The sequence below is a fragment of the Triturus cristatus genome, chromosome 3_1, assembly GCF_964204655.1.
Source record: "Triturus cristatus chromosome 3_1, aTriCri1.1, whole genome shotgun sequence".
NCBI classification, from domain to species: domain Eukaryota; kingdom Metazoa; phylum Chordata; class Amphibia; order Caudata; family Salamandridae; genus Triturus; species Triturus cristatus.
In genome coordinates this window covers 1064967990-1064976336 of record NC_140583.1, presented here as the reverse complement: position 1 = coordinate 1064976336, position 8347 = coordinate 1064967990, and positions in this window count along the sequence as shown.

Genomic DNA, 8347 nt, shown 5'->3' with positions numbered 1-8347 from the left:
TGACTTGGACCCCCAAACTTCTCATTGCTTCTTTGTACGCCTTAGAGGCGAACGCCGGGCCCTGATCAGAGTGAAGGGTACCACATGCAAAACTCCCTATAAAGACACGCAATGCTTTGATGACAGTCCTGGCATCAGCACTCCTTTGTGGCCACACCCACAGAAAACGTGTGCACGAATCCACTGCAACCAAGATGTACTTGTACGCAGTATCAGAGGTAAAAGGACCGCAGTGATCTAAATAAACACACGCAAGCGGTTGATTAGATATATGCAGCTGCGTTGGAGGTGGACGCGCAACAGAAGAAGGTTTAATCTGCTGGCAAATGTCACAACTAAGTACATAAGCCCGCGCTTGTTTATACAAACCGTACCACCAGTAACGCTGCTGTAAAAGAGACACAGTTGCTGACACTCCAGCATGCGCAGACGCAACACCTTCGTGGGCAGCCATTATCAAATTTGGTCTGCAGTCCGCGTTGGGAATCAATCTATCACCCAAGTCGTTAATCCTCACTAACGGGACGTTATCAGGACTTAAGTGATAATGGTATCGAGAAGGGAAACCTCTAGGGAAGTTTGTCCCTGTTTCAGAAGCAGCAATAGCTGCCAAGATGTGAGCATCTATCTTAGATTTTGATCGTGTAACTGCTGCTACTAAATATGTCGCCACTGCTGTTTTAGCTGCCTCGTCAGCCAAACTGTTACCGACAGCATGGACACCAACTCGTTAATGACCAAGAGTGTGAATTACATTCACAAGTGGCAGACTCCCTTTAAGTTCTGCCACTCGAGCCCAAAGCGTTTTATGCTTTACTGTGCCACCTTTGGAATCACGAAACCCATTCATAATCCAAAAAAGCAAATTGTCGTTGTAAGATTGAACACAATAGTAAGAATCACTCACTATAAGAGTAGTGACCCTGTGATCAGCAAACTCAAGTGCAAGCACTAGAGCACGAAGCTCCGCCAACTGCGCGGTACAATCACCCAATGACTGCGTATGCACTGCATCAGATTGGAACTCTCCATTTACGAAAGTACCGACTACAATTGCGCAAGCCGCTGAATAAGCGTGCCTTGATCCAGTTGCGGGTTGCGCCGACCCGTCAGTGTATATGACACAATGGTATTCCTCGATGGGGTGCAATGACAGAGGAGCAGGATGAACAAATTCATACTCCAAACTCTCTTGAGTCTGCAACGCCGCGTCAAAGATGTATTCGACGTCAGGCGAAGCTAAGGAGGTCGCCCATTGTATCCACCTTGGATGCAAAGCCTTAGAATTCGGTACACTAGCTTTAGTGACTGCTTCGAGAGCAGGAAACGGTGTTACCACCAGCATGCGCTTTCCTTGTGATAACGCTCGTTCTTTCAGGATCGCCATCTGAACTGCAGTTAAGACTTTTTCAACAGTGGAAAATCGCAGCTCAGCCGAAGTGTACAGGTGAGATTTGTAAGCAATGGGGACTGTGTCGCCCTCATTGAACGTTAAGTACGTGAAACCTTCCGCACCTGGAACAATTCTAATGACCAGGTTGGTGTGGTTGTCACGAGTTTTTAAATATTTAGCTGTAAGAAGATCAGTTTGCAAAGTATACAATGCCAATGAGTGCTCTGGCAGCCAGCAAGATCTGGTAAAAGTTGGTTGTATCAAGGCATAAAGCGTCTTGATACGCTGGGCATAATCAGGAATGTAGGATCGACCGAAATTCAGAAAACCCAGCAGGGATTGTAGTTTTTTCAGTGTCGTAGGGATACGAAGGGTGCGCATTTCTCAAGGAATTGCGGTGCCAAGCCTCGACCCTCATTATTGAGTTCGTACCCCAAGAACAACACTGTAAACTCAGCACTGTGGGACTTCTTAAAGTTAAACTTGTAACCGAAGTCGGCAAACATAGTCACTATGTTATCCACACGAGCAAGGTGTGGAAGCAACTCGTCGTCAGTCAGATAAATGTCATCAACATACGAGTATGCCTCCGGGTCTACCATCTCCAAGAGAGAGACAACGCGAGCGGCAAAAACTCCAGGGCTGTTTTTATAGCCCATCGGGAGCCGTTTGAATAATTTTTGTTTGCCACCCGAGGTGAATGCTGTCCACTCATAACTAAGAGGGGCCAGGTTATGGCAATAAAAGCCATTTGATAAGTCGAGCGTAGTTTTGAAACGTTTTCTCACAAGACTATCGACGAGAGCCGAACTATGAGTATTTTGTACCGCACACGTCCGGCAATGCGAGTTTAAATGCCGGTAATCCAAAACTAGGCGGTACGACCCGTCAGGCTTCGTCACAGTGAATAAAGGATTATTTATGGGTGACACACATGTCTCAATCACACCCTGATATTCCAATTGTTCATGGATAGACGCGACGTGAGATCTTGCCTCGCGACGCATGGGATATTGGGGTTGAGGCTGGGGATCGGATCGCAATGGAATCTCGTGATTGGGAGAACATTTATCCCAGCCAACCTGATTACGATATAACGCAGGTGCAAGCACCTGTGCCCACTCCCCGGCTAACCTAGTAGACTCCTCCGTGGGCACTGCGTGCCCAAAGGAAGGAAGTATAACTTCCTCTCCCCTTGGAGCGTCCAAAATGAAAGCCGGAGGCCAATCTTTCTCCGCCAAAAGAATATCATAGGTGGTGGTAAGATTATCCCAAAAAACCACTTTAATTTTGCGTTGTATGTCACCCTCAATATTAAGGACTATTTCAAATAATCTCTCTGGGGGAGCTACGCGAGTATCAGCAGTTTCAACTGTCACATAAATGTCAGTTGCTGTCGCCTCCAGAAATGGACGCAATGCTTCCCGCACTACTGTAACCTCCGCCGCGCTGTCTAGCAGCGTTAGTGCCCATGTCAGGTTCCGAAGCTGTGTCCTGACCATCTGAGGCATATCTCGCTGAGATAGCAGCAACTTTCTTTTTCTGAAACAGTGGACGTGGTCTGGCAGTGTCTTCCTGCTTGCCTTTACCGTCAGTCTGGCGGGGCTGGTCTCGACCTTGAGCACCCCGTCCTCTCCCACGCTCTCCACCACCAGTGTGCGAAGTCGATGTTTCCTGTGAAGAACGAGGAGAGCGTTGTTCAGAAACCTGAAATCTATCAGGTGACTTAATACGAGTACGATCGCGCAAATCATAAGTGCGTTCACTATACGACTGTACGGGTGAGGCAGGACGAGAAACCTGTTTCTGTTGCTGCTTCTCTTATTTTTTGGCTCGCCAACTTTGTTTAGGAAAGTTGGGCTTTTTGTCTTTTGTAGACGAACTCACCTTAGTTTGCTGCACTACATCAGGAATTTTGATGGTGGGTTTCACGCCTAAGGCACTACGTCCAACCATCCTATAGGCTTTCGCAATAATTTTCGCGAACTCCCTTGGTTTATCGGCATCAGCCACAAGTTCCAGCATATTACCAACTTGGAACGGCATGGCATCTCCTTTGAGGTTGCCCATTACCATGGAACAAACCACATCGAAACTGTCGACAAGCCTTAATCCTAACTCAATAGCTGCCTCCGCACCATGACTTTCTTGGACTTTCTTGATGACGGAGGGTAGTACAGACATAGACGGAGTGCCGTAGCACTTCGAATAGGTCGCAGCAAAGACCTTGCCCCAATTGTCACAATCAACAAGTTCAGGGACCAGGTCCTTCGGCAAAGTAATGGTGAGTATCCTGTGTTTATCCACAGGTGTAGTGTTTGGAAACACGGCTTCTAATTGATCAAATTTTTCCGCAAGCCAGTAAGGAAATTCATCCTTACTGAGGGGGCGCTTGCCGACAACCGCATTAACCATAACAGGGCTAATCACCACCGCGTGATGGTGATCCGTCCCGTGCCCAGCAACCGCAGGTGCTCCCACCTGAACTGTGCGTGACACATACTGCACTAAAGCCCTATGGACCGTAATCAGGGCTGTGTGTAGTGTTCGTAAATCACCCACTCCCACCGTCAGGTAGCGTGGGTGTGGAGTATATCCGGCCAGTACCGGCCAAGTGGCCCCTGCAATTGACAACGGGCCCATTCTCGCCGATACGACCTCATGGGGGAGGGCGCCATTAAACCAAATTGTATGCTGCCAGACAGAAATAGGAATTTCTAGTGTCCTATATGGGGCATAAGCCGCAGGCACAGGCGTGGCTGTATATTCGTGGAACAAATTATTGTCTGCATCCACCTCCTCAAAGGTCACCCACGAGTAAAACAACTCATAAGGGTAGGTGGCATCAGCACTGACCACAAAGACCTCGGCCATCCCGTCATCAGGTACCCCATAAGCCCTCAAATGAGCGCGCAGAGGAACCCTACTATGAGCGGGAATATTAACCGCCATAAGGACACCCTAAAGAGTAACAACGATATTTACAGTAGCACTTGGGCTCAAAAATTATAACCTTTTTAATTTTCAAGCTTGTTAGAACCTTTAGTCAAAACCTAGGTAGGTTAAACCGTCACTCTTATTTTCCGGAAACGAGAGTGAGGGTAGTTGTGGACTAAACTCAAGTACTACAAAAGCGTCTCAGATCATAAGACCAAACGTTAGGTGCGCCATGTTGCAGGGATTCTGCTTTTGCACAGAACTATGCGCAGGAGACCAGGACCTCAGAGAATTGTGGTGTACCAGAAAACTCCCCTCAGAACCCAGAACCCCTTATCCGACTAGCTTAGTATCCCATTCGTTAGCCTAGATCTAGCTAGGCGGTCCCAATGTATAGACAAACCAGAACAAGCGACTTAGATATTTCTCAGGAGTGGTGGGAATCCGAAATACCTGTTCGTATCTATTTGTTAGTCCACAACATAATGATACAGACACGGTAAAGTTTAAAGAGTTTATTTTATAAACCTCGCGTCCTAAGATGCAGTACTTTGGCTAACACTAGCAGACTAACAGTAAAGATCAGAACCATAAGCATTATTACAATACCATACAAAATGAAAGGAGCAATCATACTAATAATGACAGTGGTATACAGCCACACTCCTTTCTCTATAATCTAATACATTATTATTATTATTAGACTATTAGAAGGTCTCTTAGGTTAACAGGGGGGACCCCATACCGTATAGATCAGCTTAGTAGGATCACATCAAAGGATCAGCTAGCTCTCTCATGCATCAGCTCTTCTGTTCGAATGAATCTAAAACCAAACTGTTCTGCAATATTAAAGACGCTTGTCCTTCAGATATTGGCAGCTGTATGTATGATTTCTCTAAAAAGTGGTACGATCAATCTAATCACAACACTCTGTACCTTCTAGTGACCCAGACTCGTTCTTTGCATGATGTACAGACCAAGGACACATTTCACTGTTAAGAATGTGAAACAACAGTTTGTTATCCTGTGTCGTGTGCAGCGCAGCAGAAACGACAAGCTGGCTTGCTAACAATTATCTCGGTTATGCTAACTTAGTGTTGTAAATAGGGCGTGGCTTAATCCATCCTACAAGGTACAAAGGGAAGAACATTGATCCCCAGAAGGCCTGGTGTTTCAACTGTAAGAAGTTGGGACACTTAACTGGAGATGCTACTTGTGCTAACAAGATGCCCCCTAGTCCTACTCCAGTTAGTACTGGTGTATCTAATCTCCATATGGAATCAACACTGTGCCCAGAGCAAATCAGGGTTCACACTTAACAGTAGAGTGTGCAGTTGTGTTTGCCACTTTAGCTGTCTAGCCTCCCAACTTAAAGAAGCATTTGCAACACAACCGGATAAATGGGACTAGGATAGAAGCCCTGAGGAATAAAGGTGCCAGTGTCACCATGGTGAGAGACACACCGGTTTCTTCAGAGAAATACCTGATTGGAAAGTCTCATCCAGCCACCAATGCTGACAGTGTTACTACCAACCATGCCATGGCAATATTAGACTTGGGCGGGGGGTAACTGGCCTGAAACAGGTAGTGGCCTCTTCAAAACTTCCAGCTGCATGTCTGCTTGGATACGACCTGGAGGCCTCACATGGGCTGAGGTAGCATTAAAAACCCATGCAGCAATGCTGGACATCCCTGAGATTGTGTGTGTGTCAAGACTAGAGCACAGAGCTGAAAACAGGGTGAAAAACAGGTTTGGGAGCCTGAAACAATGGCTTTCCAAGAAAAAAGGTAAGAAGACTGGGAAAGCAACTTCTGGACAGCAAAAGATTCAGGACCCCTCTCCTCAGGGAGAGGGCTTAGTAGCCCCAGAGGGAACTGAGCCCACGGAACTTGACCCTTACCAGGTTCAGCTCTTAGGCCCAGAGGACCCACTAGGGAACAGCTAGCAGACCTGTCCAACTCTTGAAAGCCTGAGGCAGCAAGATGCTGCACAGGAAAAGGGAGATGTTAGTGGTACCCACAGAGCCTATTGGGAGGAGGGAATCCTGTTTACTGAGGCCAGAGACCCCAACCCTGGTGCCACTAGGAGGGTGGTAGTGCCTCAAATGTACAGAGAGTTTTTACTCACTTTAGCTCATGATAATGATGGCGTTCCCCCTCCCAATCATCATATGTTCTGAAGTATTTCCCCTTTGCCTTCAACTCGCCTTTTAGACTTTAGACTTTCAAGGGTCAGAGGATGAAGGTTTATTTGGCCCATCATACAGTCCATCACAGTTAAGGGTAAAGTGCCAAGATTTAGATGATGAGGACATTGAGGACAATGATACATCTTCTTACTTTGCAGGGGAATATTCTTTTACGGATAGAGATCCTTCTTCTGCACAGCAGCCGGATTCCTTCCAAGAAAGTTACCCATATGATGATCGGGAGGAGGAACGCCATGATTTTACAGAACCATCAGTGAACTTTCCAGTTTCCCAGGTGTCAGATTTACGTCATATGCTTGATGATTATTATAGATGCTTCTCACGCTCAACGGCCTCAGCCTCCGCAACAGGCTCCTAGTGAGCTGGCTGGCCAAAGTACTCCCAAATCCACCAGGGAAAGAGTTTTGCTTCCACCAGTAATCATCACGGAGGACATTCAGGAGGCGGACCAGCAACAGATAGAAGAAGGCGAAATTTATACTGACACATGATGTATGGGATGACTATACAGCCCCATGCCACCATTCCTTATCCCCACCTTCTGCGGATTCTCCTCCAGCAGACATGTGTGGATTTCAAGATCTTTTGGAGCGTGCCTCCAAGCGTTTTGATCTGTCAATGCCGGCTAAACAAACTGAATGTTTTTGTATGATTTTAAGCTAGGCTCTCAGCGTTCCATCAGAGCAATCCCTATAGTGGATTTTTTATGGCAAAAAGTCCTCAAACTAATGAAAACACCTGCTTCTGCTCCAGTGGTGATTCCAAAGCTGGACAAAAAGTACAAGGCCCCTGACAACTCGCTGACATGACTCATTGGTCACCCTAGTCTGGATTCAGTCATCATGCAGGCAGCACAAAGGAGAACCAAGAATCCGTTGTCTCCACGTACAGCTCCACCTGACAAGGAAGGTCGCCACCTTGACAACATAGGAAAGAGGTTCTCTGCGCTGGCGGCCACCTCCATTAGAGCCTCTAATGCCATTGCCATTTTAGGGAGATTTGACTGACAGATGTGGTCAAACATCTCTGCAACGGTGGAGTATCTTCCGGACGAAATGGTAGATTCTCCCGTAGGGATCTCGGGGGGAAGCTATAGAACCTTAATAGGTTGTTCCTGTCAGTTGTTTTTTTATGGGTCACAGTTTTCAACTTCCCCCCCTTCCGTTGTGATCTTCAAGTCAAAAATGCCATTTCTGTGCTGCTCATGGTGAAAGGGAAGATGAGGTTATGGTTACACGCATTGAGCCAGTCGAAAAGGATGTGGCCGTGTGTGTGTGTGTGTGTCCCTCCCACACCACTAGCACATTGTCAATAAACCTTTTCCATGTCAATATCCTTGATCTAATAGGATTGGTCTCATTCAATACAAACTTTGATTCAAATTTATATACATACAGACCTGCCGGGCTAGGGGCAAAGACATTGCCCATAGAGGTCCTGTGGGTCTGTAGGTACATCTGATCCTCACACTGAAAGAAGTTCTTGCAGAGGGCCAATCAGGCACATTCCAAGACAAAATGTCTAGGTGTGGCATATCTCCACTCTTCCGAGAACAACACCTCTTCCAAAACTTGTAAGGTGTCCGTTTGTGGGAGGTTTTTGATGTCAAATCCAATCAGGAGTTGCCTATTTGCATCAAAGTCCAAGTCCTCAAACAATTTCAGGAGATATTTTGTGTCTTGGAGGTAAGTAAGCGTCTTCTGGACAATACGTTTTAGATAGAAGTGACCGAAGAGTGATGAGGATTCTAATCGATACAAACACAGTTTTTCTTTCTTTTTTCAATTCATCTGATACAAAACTAGAG